Source organism: Pipistrellus hanaki (genome assembly GCF_964339955.1).
Source record: "Pipistrellus hanaki genome assembly, chromosome: 4".
NCBI lineage: Eukaryota > Metazoa > Chordata > Mammalia > Chiroptera > Vespertilionidae > Pipistrellus > Pipistrellus hanaki.
In genome coordinates, this window is record NC_140506.1 from 27,833,671 (window position 1) to 27,853,100 (window position 19,430).

The window sequence follows — 19,430 nt, forward strand, 5'->3', positions numbered from 1 at the left end:
ATCCTTGGCATAGACATTGTTGACTCAGCGTGAGAGCCTTCAGCAGTGGGGTTCATTCAGCCAGTTTCCTGGCCAGTGGTGAGGACCTCTGCCTGGAAGAGGAGAAGGTGGTGGACACCATGGGAGACTCCATGGCCGATTTCCTAGCAGACTCTGGAGGTTCCCTTTGCTGGCTCACAGAACCAAATGAGAAATGCATTGCATGGTTTATTGTTTGAGAATAAGTTCCCTAAAAGCAGAGCCTGAGGTGGGAATTGTTCAAGTGATTGATTTGAGAACTGTTCTTGGGAAGGGCAAGAAGGAAGCAGAGCCGAAACTGGTTTGGTTCAGTGGATAGAGCGTCAGCCTCGACTGAAAGGTCCCAGGTCAAGGGCATGTACTTGGTTGCAGGCACATCCCCAGTGGGGGGGCGTGCAAGAGGCAGCTGATCGATGTTTCTCTCTATCCCTCTCACTTCCTCTCTGTAAGAAATCTATAAAGCATATATTAAAAAAAAAAAAAAAAAAAAGGCAGATAGGGCAGGGCAGGTAGACAGCTACCTAAGAATGAGTTCTCAGCAGGCAGTTGGCTTCAATCCCACCTCACACAAAAGCTCTAGCACCTCACAATTGGTCCCACCTGGAGGCAAGGGACTGGTTTTTAGGGTCTGTAATTCAGCCAATCACAGAAGTGTGGAGGGTTGTAACAGCCTTCCTGAGGGCAATTCTTTGGGGGAAAGGGAAGTTGTGTCTTGTTAAAACCCAAAACACAGTAGCAGAGCCCAGTGTAAAAGGAAGCTGGACAGAGCATCAGTTAAGTCAATACTGATCCCACTGATGCAGTGGGATCGAGCCTAAATGGGCAGTCAGACATCCCTTGAAAGGTCCCAGATTGGAGAGGGTGCAGGCTGGGCAGAGGAACACACCCACACCCACACCCACACCCATGCATGAATTTCGTGCACAGGGCCTCTTAGTATCAAATAAGCATCAAGAGTGTAAAAAAAGAACATGTGACTCAGCTTACAGGGAGTTCAACCTTGTTTCTACCACTTCTGTGGCTTCAGCTTTAAACCTCCTTAGGCTTTTGTTAGATAAGGGACAATTGACATTTGCTACACCCTTATTACTATTTTGCTTATTATATCTATGAGGTTATAGGGAGCCACTGAAAGCCTCGAGCAGAGGCCAATATTTCTAAGATATCTTTGAGAAAAGTGAACCCCAGTAACCCCATGTGTACTGCCCAGAGGAGTGAGAATCAGGGAGAGATACTAAAAGGCTGGCACAGTAATTCAGACTTGAAGTAGTAAGCCTTCCCTGCCTCCTCCCCCAGCTGGGCTATATTTCTTAAAAACAGTTTGTATCTCTTCTTCCCTGCAGAGCCCTCCCTGAGAACCTTGTCATTACATGTCTAGTGTTCATTTTACCCACTAGGCATAAGGCATGAACCATGCCTATTTCATCATCATTGCATACCCAGAGCTAGACACTGTCCAGAGAGGTTTGAATAAAATAAAGTCTAATTCAATTGATAGTGGTCAAGTAAAACAAAAAGACAAGACTTGCTATCTGATGAAGGGAAGGAGTCACAGGTAACTTTAAAACTTGAAACCTGAGAGGACAATAGTGAGGAAGTTGGGAGGTTCGAGTATTGGTTTTCTATTGCTGCAAAACAGATTACCACAACATATTGTATTAAAGCAACACACAACTCCTGTGGGTGAGGCTTCTGGGCACAGCTTAGCTGGGTCCTCTGCTCAGGCTCCCACCTGCTGCAGTCAAGGTGTCACTATGCTGATGCTCTCATCTGGAGCTTGAGTCCCCTTCCAAGTCCATCCAGATTGTTGGCTGATTTGGTTCTTTGTGATTGCAGGACTGAAGCCTCAGCTGTCCTTTCCCGAAGCAGTTCACAGCGGAATCACCTGCTACTTGAAGGTCAACAAGAGAGTTTCTTTCTTGCTTAGAGGCTTTTCTTTCAGGTGAGGCCTGTGCCCCCTTTTAAAGATCTCCCCTGATTAGGTCAGGCCCAATGAGGATGTCTTCCCTCCTGATTAACTCAGTCACATAATTGGGGGCCTTGATAATATCTGCTCAGTTCCTTCGCCTTTGCCATATTCCGTTGGCTAGAAGCAAGTCACAGGTTCTGCCCACACAGAAGGGGAGCGGATGGCACAAAGGTACCAAGGACACGAATCACAGGGAGCCATCTTGGAATTTGCCAACCACAGCACAGTCCTCGTCAGTTTGGAGTGTTAGTGGGAGACAAGAAGCTGATGATGGGTGGAAAGTCAGAGTTGGACTTGTCGTTTTGACACAGTTGATGCTCTCGGAGAGGAGAGCGAAGCACCAAAGACTCTTGGTTTGGGGAAGATGTTTACTATATGGGGAAGTAAAAGTAAGTACCTAGCAAAGTAGAGAAAGACCAGCAGAATGTAGGAGAGGAACAAATGATGAAATGTCACATAAGCAGGAAGGAATTTCAAGAACTGGGTGATTAATAGAGTTGAATGTAGCAATCCTCAAGGAAAATGTTGGTAAAGCCATTCATTTGACTGTGCAGTGACCTTAGAAAAAGCTTGCGGTGAAGTGGTGATGTCAGAGTCGAGGTTGCAGAGAATGAATGGGGCAGTGGATATTAAGAGGGGTTTTCCGTCCAGACCTGTGACAACTCCCACATCAGTCAAGGGCAGGGCTCGGCCCTGAGTCATTGCTTCTAGATGAGAATGAGCTTTCCCAGGCCTTTTTTCAGTCTAGCTCAGCTTCCATGGCCCTCAGTTAACTTTTCTTCTGGGATGTGTGAGGTAGCACCACAGTTTGCACGCTATTTTGGGACTCTTCTGGACAAGACAAAAATGAGACTTGAGTAGAAATACGAGTTACCTACCAACAGAGGGAAATCTGAAGTAGGGAGCCTTTTTTTCTCTCTGAATAATTAAAAGTGAGCTCTTCCATATTAGTTCTGGAAGTTGAATTTTTAATGATGAGTAAAAAATCTTTGCTTGGTTTCTTTTTGGCCAGGCCTCATCTCTTTCAAAACAGGGGCCCCGCTGCCCTAGCTGTTTTGCAGAAACCAAGTAGAATTCTAAGGAAATGAAATAGTAGGAAGGATTATGCAAGTTTTGGGTCCAAGACATATTTTGAGGCTCTTGAAATAACCAGCATTGAAAAGGGTTATCATTAATCAAATGCAGGGTTTCTGTATAGAAGCTAAATTTAATTCTAATATAACAAATCCATAAATGAAACTATTTCTCTTTATGATGTCCCAGGATTGTGTACCACCTTCTCTCCTTTCATTCAAAAGATCAACCTGAAATAATTTTGTCTTATTATGAGACCTATATAGCTAACAAAGGCTAACACAAGTATCATCTGATTTGACCCATATAGCAATAATATCGTCCTACTTTCTTGTATCTTACTTTTATTATTATTGACAAATAATCACTTTCATCACAAAGCAATTTGCATAAGTATTTCGCCACCTATTTTTATTTTATCATTTTTCCCATGTTTAAAATTCCTGCATAGGAAAATAGGATTCAAATGGACAGCTCTAAGAGTTTATAATAATCTCTGCAGCCTATGGTATGTTCATCTGACATTTTAAATAGATTTTTCCATCATTTTAAGCCAATGGGGTAAGTGCTGTGCACATTGTTGTAAAGTGTATTTCATGGCTCACTGAGCTTTTCTGTCTTTAACTTTTCAATATATAAGATTAGGTTAAAAATTTGGCTGGTCAGGATAAGGAGAAATACTAGAGGGAAACGGCTCTTAACAGAATCTCCAGTGCGCCTGGGATCATAATTGAAATAGAAATGAACATCTTTCTCTGTAGGAAGTTCAAGAAAGGCTTTGTTCCATTTTTACATTGGAGATCATCTGTTATTGTAACCTAGACACCTAAACCCACTCCAGATTCAAAATTCGCCATTTATAAACATGCATGCCAAGTTTCAGGTGCCCTTTTTGAATGTTTGCATATAATTTGAACTTGCAGTGCCACAGTAGCACACAGTTTCCATTGTATGGCCTCACCCACACCACACGGGAGCTGCCTCTCTTCTCTGACATCGCTGGAATAGACGAAACATACTCCAACTTCGTTCAGAAAGAGGAATGTGTCTCGGCTCAACTGAAATGATTGCTAGGTATAAGCTGCCAACTCCATTTTCCTCCTGCAGAAATGTACATTTCTCCCTATTATAAAATGTGTTCATAATAGAAATGAGACAGTTCCCAAGAGTGTGGTTATCCAAAGGTAATCTCAGCCCAATCTGATTAGAGGCAAGTGGCTCATGCCTCAAAATGCTCCAGGGTATGATTATTTTATGATAACCATACTCTGTATCATGTCTTATTGATTAACTAATAAAGCATCAGGCTTTGCTATTTAGAAGAAACGCTGAGAAACCAAGGGGAATAACTGGTTTTAGAAAGGAAGTTATTCTTTCAAAACACCCCAACTACCTCTTCTGTCACCTTTTTACAACTTAGGGTAGACGTGAAAGGTCATTGGTGGCCTGTGTTAGTATCTCTTCAGTGTTAAGATCATTCGTTTGCTAATCCTGATGCACTTACGTGGATTCAAATGTACCCTAAACTGTTAACTCCCTGTGCCGCGAGAGCAGGATGACATTTCTTTAAGGAATGCTGTATTTTGTTCCCATCACCCAGATGACTTCATTGCACAAGTCCAGGGAAATATAGATAGAACCTGAAAAATATAGCAACCAGCTTGCCTATGGAAGCCATATGCTGGTAACATCACCTAGCATTGGAGTGAGACAAGCATATGACTAGCAGGCAAGTATTTTATACCCAGAAAAGCTTTTGGACTATCACTAGGAATGTGTCCCTTAGCACATAAGTCCAACATGCAGGCACCCATAAAATCCTTATCGCTCCCAAAGGCTATGACTACACATCTATAAAAAAGGTGGAGTGGGGCAATTGAAGCAATTACCATCGGTGATTCAATTTAACAACCTCTTTTGTCACAATTACTTTATGTTTTCATTGTAAATATAAGCTTATGGCCTAAATTACCAAATCATTGCCTCAGTATTTCATTTCCTCTTTCTATATAGACACAGCTAATATATTCAAATTAAAATGTTCCACAAGAAATGATGTCCAGCTCTAGTGCTTGTTGATGTATCTTTTTTATCCAATTTATCTCTCCAAGAAATATAATCGTCACTTCTATAATAACTGGCCCAGAGTCACTGGGTGCTGGGGTCCGGAGATCTCTTTTCCCCCTCAGTCCATTTCCTTGGCTATGCATTTTTGATGTGGTCTGAATAGAACACCACTTTGAAACGATATACATAAGGTTAGTTCAATTTATACATGTCTGCTTTAAGTAACCCACTATTCACAGAACCTGTAGTATTTTTATCTTCAAAATTCAAGTATTCTAGAATGGAATTTCTGTCTATTTGCTAAAGAGCATTTTATTAGAACCTCTATCTTTCAGATCTGTTTAGAGTTTGCCACAGAAACCATCCAAACTGTTTTCAAAAAGACCTTAAAACTGATCATTTAACACAACTTCCTATTTACATGATGTTGCTTCTTTCCCTTTTAAAGGCAGGGTTTTAATGCTCATCTTTTTTTTTTTTTTTCCTCCTGTGATAGTACATTTTTAAAATCAGACCTTTTGTTGGTGGTGTTTCTTTCTTCTGGGTATATGCATTCCTTCTAAATTTTCTCTGACAATCTTGCTCAGCAGGATGTGAGGACTGCCCTCTATGCTCTCTGAGATAAAGACAAATGGGAATTCCAAAGACTGATGATGACATTTGTCCTCAGGAAAGTTGTACAAGAAGAGCTTCCCCCACTTTTCCTCCCAGAGAGTAAAGAACCAGCCACTTCATTGGTTCTGCCTCTCGGACATTAGCGGGTTCTGGGATCCTCATGCTTTTCAACCATAGATGGTTGAAGTTCTCATGCTTTTTCTCTTCTTCTTGTACTTACTTAAGGCTTTTATTGTTTCATTCACTTGTGTCCTTTTTTAGAATGAGGAGTGGAAATAATTTAGGTATATGAAAACATGTAAGAGGTTATATATCCTATCTTCTTCTCATGTCTGTGTATCTGGTTATTTCCTTTGGCTATATAGTTTAGTAATTCCCTGTGTAAGCCAGCATGGGCTAAGTTATGCTGCTGTAACAAGCAACTGTGAAGTTGTGTTTTCAAATAACAAGATTCATAGTGAAATCATGGGTCAGCAAGATAGACTCTGCCCCACATAACCTCATGCTCGGACCCAGGCTACTTACCAGGAGCATTGCTGGGCACTAGAGCAGAGAGAAAGAGAGCTCTGGGATGTCTTGCATTGATCAACAGCCCTGGCCCAGAAGTCATACACATTACCCACATAAAGCACATAGTTCATTCAACAAGGACCGCACCAAGGGGACAGACGGTGCAGAATATGTCAGGGCTCTAGAGCGAGGGAGTGATGGAAACACTTGGTGAACTGCAGGAATGACTATCACATGTCCTCAACTAAAACAATAGAGACATTTATGAAGGAGCTCATTAGTTTCTTCTCCCACATTACCTAATAAATCCTTACCACACCTCAAAACCTCAGATTAGGGATGTTGTCATTGAACTTGAAAGCCAAGGAAAGATTTATTAGTTTTCTACTGCTACACAAACTTGGTCGCTTAAAACAACATATATTTATTATCTCATACTTTCCATGGATCGGAAATCTGGGTATGGGTTAGCCGGGTGTTCTGCCGAGGCTCTCATCGGGTTGAATTCAAGCTGTCAGCAAGGGCTCAGTCCCCTCTGAGACTTAGGTTCTTCTTCCACTCTCACTGGTTGTTGGCAGAGTTTTCTTCCGAGGCAGTTGATGAAGTCCCAGCTTCTTGCTGGCTGTTGGTCAGGGACACTCTGGTCACCCTCAGGTCCTTGCCACACGGCCTCTACTACAAGCAGCCCACAGCATGGTTGTTTGCTTCTTCAAGGCCAGCAGGAAAATCACCTCAGATCTCTCTGCTCTCTCACATGAGTGCTTCTGATTAGGTCAGACCTGCCCAGGATCAACTCTCATTAATTTAAAGTCAACTAATTAGATATTTTGATTACACCTGTTAACCCCTTTGTCTTATAACATACTTATGGAAGTGATGTCCCATTATATATACAAGTTCCTCTCACACTCGAGGGGAGGGTTTTATACAGGATTTATGCACCAGGAGCAGGAGTCTTGTGGGCCATCTTGGAATTCTGCCAACATAGATGCAGATGGGTCACATCTGCATTTAGAAGCAAGTCTTAGAACTAGTAGCATTTAAGGTCATCTTAACTGGCTTCACAGAAAAAATTGGTTGAATTGTTCAGTGAATCATCATTTAAAACAAAAAGGAGAAGGGGGAGGTAGGAAAGAGAAGAAGGAAACTGATGTGAAATGACTTCAGATAGAGAGGGCCACAAGGCAGCGATGGATCAGCCTCCCAAATGCCATGCTCTACACTTTCTCCCAAGTGTTGCACTGTCTCTTCAATAGAGAGAAGCATGGCATACTTAGATGGCCCTTATGGTGTCTCACATTGTATCTCTTTTTGAGGAGATAACATTTCTTTTGAAGGTTTACTTTAAAGGAAATCACTGCATTATTCTTTTCTAAGGAGAAGACCATTGGTTGGTCTGCTTCTTACTCAACTGCCTAGGATGGCCCATTATTTTATAATATGTGCAGTATTGCCCAGAAGTAATTTTCCTATTATTTTTGCCCACAAGGTGGAAAATTAAGGTTGAAATACAACTTTATTTTTGCTTTTCCCAGAAGAGGTGACAGTGTAGCTTTTCCTACCTGTTTTCAACAAGCAGTGAAATATTATTTTGGTTTCAACTATTGACTCCTTCATCCCATCTTGGCAAAAGTTTTATGTAGAGAGCCTCCAGCTCTTGTTTGTGCCCCAGAGGCCATCCTAGGATCTTGTGGGATGGAGGGATATTTCCTCCCAGAGCCTTTGTGACCTGGCCTTTCTACCTGTCACCATTCTCAGACATGGGCCTCTGCACATTTTTCCTCTTTTTCTAATTGGAAAAGCTTATTCCAAATTTCTCCATAACATTTCTGCCCAGGAAGATGTGGAAAAGCTCTACCAAAAACTTGAGCCTCAATGGTTTTTATTTTTCTTTGGTCCTGAATAAATACATTGGCCAAGGGGTACTATACATTTTAAGAGACTTCCTCTTCATTTCATTGTTTTCTGTCTTCTGTTGGCTTTTATGATCTATTCCAATGTAATGAAGAATTTGTAGAACTTCAATAAAAACTATTAGGATTATCTGTTAGGTTCACTTTTATAGATCTTTCCTTCTGCCATTTTGTGATCAATACCTATGATGAACTAATTAGATAGGAAAGGTGGGCTGTTTTTTTCTAGCTAAATAACCTTAAAGAATCTATAGGTTCCTAAAACATCATTTCATTATTTATTCAACACAAATACCTGAGTGGGTACTATGAGTGTAGTATTACCCTGGGCATTTGAGACATAGAAGAAACATATGCTTTCTGCCTGCAATGAGACTAGCAGGTAGAAAGAACATAAGTTTAAAATTATACAGACCCAAGTTTGGATCCCATTCTACTACCTGCTAGGTATAAACCTTTTGAATATTACATTTTTCTCTAAGAATTACTTTCTTATCTATAAAATGGGTATGATAAAACATATCCCCTTAGATTGTGAATATTCATTGCTTTAACATGCTGGCCCTGCCTACCTAAAAGTATGGTTATATCTAACACTCCATCTACCCTATCCCTACATCTGTGCAAGTGAATGTGGCTGGAATAAAATAACACAACATGCTGGCTCACTTGACTTTAAATTCGGGATTGCTAATCTCAACTGGGCCTACTGCTGCCCTGAAATGCGATTTATTTGCTCCATTCTTGCTCCCATTCTCCTAGATATCTGTCTTCAAAATGAAAACATGAACATAGATTTAACGTGTAATCCAGTAATTCTACTTCTGGGTATTTACTCAAAAGAATTAAAAGCAGAGACTGATGTATAATAATGTAAACGTACTTAATGTCATTAATTGTACACTTAAAGTAGTTAAAATGGTAAATATGTTATATATATTTTGTCACAATTTTTATTTAAAAATGACATATGAGGAGGAGGTAAGATGGCGGAAGAATAGATGGGCGGATTCTGAGCCCGCTCCCGAAGCAGAAAGAGAGAGCAACTGATGGTCTTGTGCTGTGAGTGTTTATTAGCAAGCTGGGAGACAGCGAACATCAGAAGAAACTGCTGGGGGGCTGCTGACGGAGGTGCCCCTCACAGGGAAGCACCCACGCGGGCTGTGTCCCTGCCCGGAGCTACCTACCGGCTTGCACGGGGAAACCTCACCATCTTGAGAGGAAGATAGGATCGTGTCAGAGGCCTGAATATCCACAGCCGCAGCGACCACAAGCAGCGGTGCCCCTCAGAACGCGGATCCCAGGCGGTGCGAACACCTGACTGCATTGGAATACCCCACTGCTCGGCGAAAAGGTCAGATTTCGCGGGGAGAGGGTGGAGAGTGCTCGCGGCGAAGATAAAAAGCCTGCGCGCCCACGCTCGCGGAAGCTGGAGGACAAAGGCAGTGATTACAAGTAGAAGCTCCCGCTGTTGGGCGGGTGTCACCCGTGAGAGTGGACGGGGCTCCTAACAGGGGAGATATCTAAAGAGCAACACATTTGGATCCGGCTCGGAGGGATATCGGAGAGTTGCGGGAGATTGCAGTTGCTCGGGCCTGCCCCCTCCCTCCTCCATAGTTCCTGCTGCAGAGAGGGCTGAGAGAAAAAAAAAAAAAAAAGTTGGAGAGGCTCTAGACTAGAGTCTGGAAACTCAACCTAGAAACACTGCCCCCAGAGGCTAATTCACAAATTGACTCTAGTGTAATAAAAACAAAGCAAAACCTGCCTAAAAATCAGGACTGGATCATAACAATAGAGGAAGCGAATGACCTTCATTACTGCAAATTTTACTTAAATTTTTTAAATTTTATTATTATTTTTTTAATTTTTAAATTTTTGTTTTTTATTTTTGTTTTCATTATTTGCAACGTTTACTCAAGAAACTATTTTTTTTCTTTTTCCTCACTTGATTTTATCTTTATAATTATTACATTGTATATGTAATCAACATTATTACTACTATTAATTTACCTTTTTCATCTTATTTTCTTTTGTTTCTTTTTATTATTTTTATTTCATTTGATTATATAGATTTTTTTTTTTTTTTTATCTCAGGATTACTGTTCTACAGTCTTTATCTATCTTTCCTTCTCCAACGCTTTATTCTATCTCAACCCTACCTTTATGCCTTCACCCTCTTTCCGATCTTTTCCTTTGGTACCCCGTTTATCTTAACCCTTTCCTGCTCTAGATTTTCCCCATTCCTTCTGTCTACCCCCTCCTAAAATTTCACCCTACTTGTATATATCTAATTTCCAACTACCTGCTCCAAGCCCATTCACACCTCCCTCGTAGTTGTCCTAACAACAAAACAAAACAAAACAAAACAAAAAAACAGTCTATCTCTCTAACTCTTTGAAGTTGTATGTTGAATGTTAACTATACTGAAGTTGTATGCTTTTTTTTATATAAGATTGATTTGCCTATGCTTTTTGTTTGATTGTATGTTTTTGTTAGCCGGGTTCTAGTCACCATTATTGGTGGTTATTAATATTGCAAACACATTTCTATTCAGTGCCTGTGTGTAGTACCTGGTTGTGTTGTATTTTGTGCCCTTAAATCAAAGCAGGAGAGAGAGAGAACTACACAACCAGACATCCTAGACAATGGGCAGACCAAAAAACAGTCCGCAAATGAAAGAAAAGCAGGCTTCACCAGAAAAGGAAGTAAACGAGATAGACTCAAGCAACCTACCAGAGCAAGAATTCAGAGTAATGATCATAAGATGGCTAAAAAGAATGGAAGACAAATTTGACAATATGAGTAAGACCCAAGAGGAAATGAAGAAGAACCAAGAAGAAATGAAAAATGACATTGCTACTGTAAAGAACTCAATAGAAAGCATCAAGAGTAGATTAGAAGAAGCAGAGGACCGCATCAGTGAGCTAGAAGACAAGATGGAAAAAAATACCCAATTAGAACAGCTTCTGGAAAAAAAAATTAAAAAACAGGAGGAAAGTCTAAGGGAACTTTGGGACAATACAAAACAAAACAATATTAGAATAATAGGGGTTCCAGAAGGAAAGGGAATTGAGGAAGACATGGAAAACGTATTTCAAGAAATAATGACAGAAAACTTTCCTGAGATAGAGAAGAAAAAACCCACACAAATCCAAGATGCTCGCAGAGTCCCAAGCAAAATGAACCCCAGAAAATCCACCCCTAGGCACATTATAATTAAGCTGGCAAATACCAACGACAAAAAACGAATTTTAAAAGCAGCCAGAGAGAGACAGACAGTTACATATAAAGGAGCCCCCATCAGACTAGCAACTGATTTCTCCACAGAAACTTATCAGGCCAGAAGGGAATGGGATGAAATATACAACGTCATGCAAAGGAAGGGTCTGAATCCAAGAATACTGTACCCAGCAAGGCTATCAATCAAAAGTGAAGGTGAAATCAGGAGCTTCACAGACAAAAACAGACTAAGGGAATTTATCTCCACCAAACCAGCAATGCAAGAAATGCTAAAGGGTCTACTGTAAAATTAAAGAAATTGAAAGCAAAGAAGGAACACAGGGGTATAGAATAAAAATGGCGTCAAATCAGTATCTATCAATAATAACTTTAAATGTAAATGGACTAAATGCTCCAATCAAAAGACATAGGGTAACGGATTGGATAAGAAAACAAGACCCATATATCTGTTGTCTACAAGAAACCCACCTCAGAAAAAAGGATGCACACAGACTGAGGGTGAAGGGATGGAAAAAGGTTTTCCAGGCGAATGGAAATGAAAAAAAAGCTGGGGTAGCAATACTTATATCTGACAAATTAGATCTCAGAGTGAAGGACATAACAAGAGATAATGAAGGCCACTTCATAATACTAAAGGGAGCAATCCAACAAGAAGAAATAACCCTGGTAAATATATATGCACCCAATACGGGAGCACCCCAATATATAAAAAAATTGCTGGAGGACATTAAGGGAGAGATTAATAGCAATACAATCATAGTAGGAGATTTTAATACCCCACTGTCACCCTTTGACAAATCATCTAAACAAAAAATCAGCAAAGAAATATCAATCCTAAATGACTCGCTAGACCAGATGGAATTAATCGACATTTTCAGAACATTCCACCCCAAAGCCACAGAATATACATTCTTCTCAAGCGCACATGGGACATTCTCAAAGATAGACCACATTTTGGGACATAGGCAAAGTCTCTTCAAATTCAAAAAGATAGAAATCATATCAAGCATCTTCTCAGATCATAGTGCCATAAAACTGGAAATTAACTACAATGAAAAAAATCCAAAGAAATCAAACACATGGAGACTAAACAGCATGCTATTAAACAAGGACTGGGTTACCAAAGAAATCAAGGAAGAAATTAAAAACATCCTAGAAACAAATGACAATGAAAACACAACTATCCAAAATCTATGGGACACAGCAAAGGCAGTTTTGAGAGGGAAGTTCATATCCCTACAAGCCTATTGCAAAAAACTGGAAAAAAGGGTAACAAATGATCTAACTCTACAACTCAAAGAGTTAGAAAAAGAGCAACAAGAAAAGCCCAGAGTAAGCAGAAGGAAGGAAATAACAAAAATCAGAGCACAGATAAACGACATAGAGACCAAAGAAACAATACATAAGATCAACAAAACCAAGAGCTGGTTCTTCGAAAGAATAAACAAGATAGATGGACCTCTAGCCAGACTAACCAAGAAACAAAGAGAGAGGACTCAAATAAACAAAATCAGAAACGAAAGAGGTGAAATAACAACAGACCCCGCCGCAATACAAAGGATTGTTACAAAATACTACGAACAACTCTATTCCAACAAACTGGACAACCTGGAGGAAATGGACATATTCCTAGAAAAATACAACCTTCCAAAACTCAATCAGGAAGAATCTAAAAATCTCAATAGAGCAGTGACTTGGGAAGAAATTGAAACAGTCATCAAAAAGCTTCCAGCAAACAAAAGCCCAGGGCCAGATGGCTTCACAGGAGAGTTTTATCAAACATTCAAGGAAGAACTAAAACCTATCCTCCTCAGACTATTCCAAAAAATTCAAGAGGAAGGAACACTTCCAAACTCCTTCTATGAAGCCAGCATCACCCTAATACCAAAGCCAGATAAAGACAACTCAATGAAAGAGAATTACAGGCCAATATCCCTAATGAACATAGATGCCAAAATCCTCAACAAAATTCTAGCAAATCGGCTCCAGCAGAGCATCACAAAGATCATACACCATGACCAAGTAGGATTTATTCCAGGAATGCAAGGTTGGTACAACATCCGCAAATCAATAAACGTGATTCATCACATAAACAAGTTGAAAGATAAAAATCATATAGTCATATCAATTGATGCAGAAAAAGCATTTGATAAAATCCAACACCCTTTCCTGATAAAAACTCTCAACAAGGTGGGAGTACAAGGATCATATCTCAACACAATAAAAGCTATATATGATAAACCCACAGCCAACATCATACTCAATGGCCAAAAACTAAAACCATTCCCTCTAAGATCAGGAACAAGACAGGGATGCCCACTATCACCACTCCTCTTTGACATAGTACTGGAAGTACTAGCCATTGCAATTAGACAAGAGGAGGAAATAAAAGGCATCCAAATTGGAAAAGAAGAAGTAAAGTTATCCTTATTTGCAGACGACATGATATTGTATATAAAAAACCCAAAAGACTCCATTAAAAAACTAATTGGCTTAATAAATGAATTTGGCAATGTAGCAGGATACAAAATTAACGCCAAGAAATCTATGGCATTTCTACACACCAACAGCGAATTTATAGAAACAGAGACTAAAAAAGCAATTCCATTTACCATCGCACCAAAAAAATTAAGATACCTGGGAATAAACTTAACTAAGGAAGTAAAGGACCTATATGCGGAAAACTACACAACACTGAAAAAAGAGATAGAGGAAGATGTAAACAGATGGAAGAACATACCATGTTCATGGATTGGTAGAATCAACATCATCAAAATGTCCATACTTCCTAAAGCAATCTATAGATTCAATGCACTCCCCATTAAAATACCAACGGCATATTTCACTGACCTAGAAAGAACTCTCCAAAAGTTCATTTGGAACAATAAAAGACCGCGAATAGCCACAGCAATCCTGAGAAAGAAGAGTAAAGTAGGAGGGATCTCAATACCAGACTTCAAACTGTATTACAAAGCCACTGTTCTCAAAACAGCCTGGTACTGGCACAAAAACAGACATATAGATCAATGGAATCGAATCGAGAACCCAGATATCAACCCAAATCACTATGCTCAATTAATATTTGACAAAGGAGGCACAAATATACAATGGAGTCAAGACAGTCTCTTCAATAAATGGTGTTGGGAAAATTGGACAGATACATGCAAAAGAATGAAACTAGATCACCAACTTACACCATACACAAAAATAAACTCAAAATGGATACAGGACTTAAACATCAGACGGGAAACCATAAAAATACTAGAAGCATCCACAGGCAACAAAATCTCAGACATATGCCTAAAGAACTTCTTCACTGATACTGCCCCTAGGGCAATGGAAGCTAAAGAGAAAATAAACAAATGGGACTACATCAAAATAAAAAGCTTTTTTACAGCAAAAGAAACCATCAACAAAACAACAAGAAAGCCCACTGTGTGGGAGAACATATTTGCAAATGTTACCACTGATAAAGGTTTAATCTCCAACATCTACAAACAGCTTATACAACTAAATAAAAGGAAGATTAATGATCCAATTAAAAAATGGGCAATGGACCTAAATAGAATATTTTCAAAAGAAGACAGAAGGAAGGCCAAAAGGCACATGAAAACATGCTCAAAGTCACTAATTATCCGAGAGATGCAAATCAAAACAACAATGCGGTACCATCTCACACCTGTCAGAATGGCCAACATCAACAAATCAACAAACGACAAGTGTTGGCGAGGTTGCGGAGAAAAAGGAACCCTCGTGCACTGCTGGTGGGAATGTAGACTGGTGCAACCACTGTGGAGAACAGTATGGAGTTTCCTCAAAAAACTGAAAATGGAACTCCCATTTGACCCAGTAATCCCACTCCTAGGAATATATCCCAAGAAACTAGAAACACCAATCAGAAAGGATATATGCACCCCTATGTTCATAGCAGCACAGTCTACAATAGCTAGAATCTGGAAACAGCCTAAGTGCCCGTCAGCAGATGATTGGATCAAAAAACTTTGGTACATCTACACAATGGAATACTATGCTGCCATAAAAAAGAAGGTATTCTCATCATTTGCAGCAACCTGGATAGAACTAGAGAACATCATGCTGAGTGAAATAAGCCTGTCAATGAAAGAGAAATACCACATGGCCTCACTCCTTTATGGATATTAAAAAACATTATAAACTGACAAACCAAAAGATAGATATAGAGACAGTAAAGCAACAAGTAGACTGTAAAATTACAGCGGGGAGAGTAGGGAGATCTGGGGGAGATAAGAGATCAACCAAAGGACTTGTATACATGCATATAAGTACAACCAATGGACACAAAACTCTGGGGAGGGAGGGTATGTATGGGGGGGGGCAATGTTAAAATATGTACACAGATAATAATTTAATAAAAAAAAAAAAAGAAAAAAAAAAAAGAAAAAACTAAGACATTTAAGTAAAAAAAAAAAAAAAAAAAAAAAATGACATATGAATACTTCCCAAGAAACATGTAGACAAGGAAGTCACTTGGCAGATATACTCTTTCCTGAAATTAATTGGCCTGAGAATATCTGAGATTCCTGGGTCCCCTTTCACACTTGTCCTTCTCTTCTTTATGAAAATCAAATTTTTTAAAGATGCATTTCATCTATTATTATGAATCTCACTATGGTGCATGGCTCCAGTGTGTAAGAAACCAGATAAATAAACCATTTTAAATATTAGTACGTGTTGAGAAAACGAATGATCCATTATTGGTTAATACTTATTATTATAGCTTAGTTATTTCCCAATTCTTTGTTTTTAATTAATTGAACAACGACTGATGAGTTGTCAGCTCATAGATCATCAAATATAATTTTTATAATATATTTATAAAAATTAATTCAATAATCTTTGAGATTTTGGCAAATAACTCACAAATTTTAAAAATTCCATAATATTGCTTCAACAAAATTCTTCTCAACTAGTTATACAAATGAATTTATATCCTTTACAGTGATTTAAATTTATGATAAAAAAAATTTTAGTTGTCACCTTAAGAGGTATGAAGACATATTTTCAAAATTATTTAGGAAGTATGCAAGCAAAACAAATTTTGATGATTGCTAAGTTAGTTGACTACTTGTATTTTTTCCTGTTTGCAAAATGCCAGCTTCTCCCAGATTCTATCAGCTGATGACCCTGATTTCTGCTGCATTGAGCAATTGAAGCAATCAAAAGACATCCTCCACAAACTTCCCCCCAATCTGTACACCTGCTAGCACCTGCACTCACACACTATACACCCTTCCCGCTCCTATAGATGAACTCCCCAAGCTTTTAAATAAATCCAGGTTCTCTCTGCATGCCCCAGGCCCCATCCCTTTGCCTATTCCAGGGTATTGTTTCAGCAGTTCACCTCTTTCTTTATTCACAATTGTTTCCCCTTTACATTGGATCATTCCTATTAAGTATACAGATAGGCTAATGTTTCCTCTCATCTTAAATAACAGACAAAAAAAAAATCTATCTTGATCCACTTTTCCTTTCAGCTACCACCCATTTCCCTCAGCCCCTTTATGTATAATTTTATAATTGACAGCAAAATTCCTTGAAAGAGTTATCTATTCTCTATTGCCATTTCCTTTTAAACCCACTTCAGTGCAGTCCCCTTCCCACTGCCATTGCTCTTGTCAAGGCCAGCAGTGGCTCTGCCTTGCCATGTCCAGTGAGCAGTTCTCAGCTTCATCTTACTGGACCCACGTGACACTCCCTCCTTGAAACGGCTTCTTCACTTGACTTCTCAGACCCCTGCCGTCCTAGAGTTCCTTTCTGGTGGCTCCTTCTCAGTCCCCTTTGGGAGTCCTTATGGATCCAGCTTTTCAGAACTGGAATATTCCAGAGTTCAGTCCTTGAACCTCTTTTCTGTCTACAGACCTTCTCTAGTCAACTCAACCAGTTTTGTGGCTTTAAATTAAGGTGACCAGACATCCTGCTTTTGGCGGGACAGTCCCAATTTTTAACAATTTGTCCCACGTCCAGTGGTGTTTTAAAAAAGTCCCCATCTTTGGAGTTTTAAAAAAGTCCCGATCTTTGGAGTGAGTCCCTGTGTCCTTTGTGACCTCATCTCCTACAACACCTGCCTCTGCTGCCTGTACTCCAACCATCCCAGATTCTTAGATGAAACTGCCTAAATTTGATATCCCTCTGCCTTCAGATAGACAAGTGGTCAGTTTCCTTGCTTCCTTCTGAGCTTTCTTTCACTTATTTTTTTAACCTATTTTACTTATTTTATTTACTTATACCAGAATGTATTTTTTGTTAAGACAAGAGTTTTTTTTCCCCTTGAAGTAGTGTCTGGCACAATTGAATTCTGAGTGAATGAAAACATTAAAAGATACCTAAATAAATGAGGACACACTATTTTGATGGATAAGAAAATGTTATGAAGATGTCAATTTTTCTCAAATTGATCTGTAAACTCAATGCAATTCCAATAAAAATCCCAACAGAGGTTTTTAAAGACCTTGACAAATCGATCCTAAATGTATATTGATGAGCACAGGCTAAGAATAGCACTATTAAAGAGGAAGAAGGTGGGAGAATTAGCTCTTCCATATAGCAACACTTTTTTATAAAGTTACTAGAGGCCCAGTGCACAAATTTATGCACAATGGGGTCTGGTCGGCCTGGTCCCAATCGGGACAGATCAGGGCTGGGCCTTTCGGGAGGAGGAGATGGCAGGAGGTTGGCCGGCCAGCTTGCCCCTATCGGGGCTGATCAGGGCCAGGCCAGCTGGGGGAAAGGGCTACAGGCGATTGGTTGTTAGGGGACTGATTGGGGTTGGGACTGTGGGCAATGGACCAATCAGCCCTACCTCTGAATGGGATGGGGAGTGCCAATCGGGGGCCAGCAGCCTGGGGTAGGGGCCATGGGTGGTTTGCTGGGTGGCCCTGCCCCTGATTGGGGTGTGGGGGCTCATCTGGGGTGGGGCTGGCCAGGGGAAGGGCTGCAGGCCTATCGTGGTGGGGCGGGCTGATCAGGGGCAGAACTGGCCAGAGGGGAAGAGAAGGGGCATTTGGCTAGCTGGCTCTGCTCTTGATTGGGTTGGAAAAGTCTGATCAGGTGCAGGCTGGCAAGGGAGAGGGACCTTGAGGTTGGCCAATTGGCCCCATGCCCTGATCTGGCCAATTAGCAGGCCACTTTGGGCATCATAGCGACCAATTGTTATGACCGAATGGTCTCTGGCTTTTTATATATAGAGATGGTAATTAATACAAGGTGGTATTGGCTCAGGACTAAACAAATTGATAATAGAATAAAATAGAAAACCCAGCAGCAGACCTGTGCACATGGAAACTTAATATATGACAGAGTTAGCATTGTAATCATTGAAGAAAGGAAGGATAATTCAGTAAATTGTCCTGGGTCAGCTAGTGATCTATACAGAAAAAAAAAAAAAAAAAAAAAAATGGCATTCCTATCTCATACCATACACATAATTAATCCTAGGTAAATTGAACTTAAAGGAGTGTGGCAAAACTTAAACATTTTATTTTTTTTATTTATATTTTTTAAAATATATTTTATTTATTTTTTTACAGAGAGGAAGGTAGAGGGATAGTTAGAAACATCAGTAAGAGAGAGACATCAATCAGCTGCCTCCTGCACACCCCCCACTGGGGATGTGCCTGCAATTGAGGTACATGCACTTGACTGGAATCGAACCTGGGACGTTTCAATCCGAAGGCCGACTCTCTATTCACTGAGCCAATCTGGTTTCAGCAAAACTTTAACATTTTTAGCAGAAAGTAGAAGGTCATACCTTTATGACTGTGAAGCAGAGAAGGACTTACTAAAAGGACCAAAAAAGTACTAACCATGAAAAAAAATTGATAAATCTGCATACATAAAAATGAGGACAATATGTTCATTAAGACACACTATAAAATAAGTGAAAATATGCAATACAAAATGGAAGAGGATATTTGGAACAAATATAACTGGCAAATGATTATTATTTGGGATGTATAAATAACTTCTAAAAAATAAGCTAGAAAAAT

General features: G+C 39.8%; 1 long non-coding RNA gene across 2 annotated transcripts in view; it reads left to right on the plus strand.

Annotated features, from left to right (window-relative positions):
* LOC311620903 overlaps window positions 1-19,430 on the plus strand; it is a 58,257-nt gene that overhangs the window by 33,171 nt on the left and 5,656 nt on the right. The window contains exons 4-5 of one of the 2 annotated variants that reach the window (XR_014794760.1): window positions 1,855-1,960; window positions 3,985-4,028. This is a non-coding gene — a long non-coding RNA (uncharacterized lncRNA). Of the gene's footprint in view, window positions 1-1,854; window positions 1,961-3,984; window positions 4,029-19,430 lie in introns of those variants that run through there. The other variant, XR_014794759.1, reaches the window with a different exon arrangement.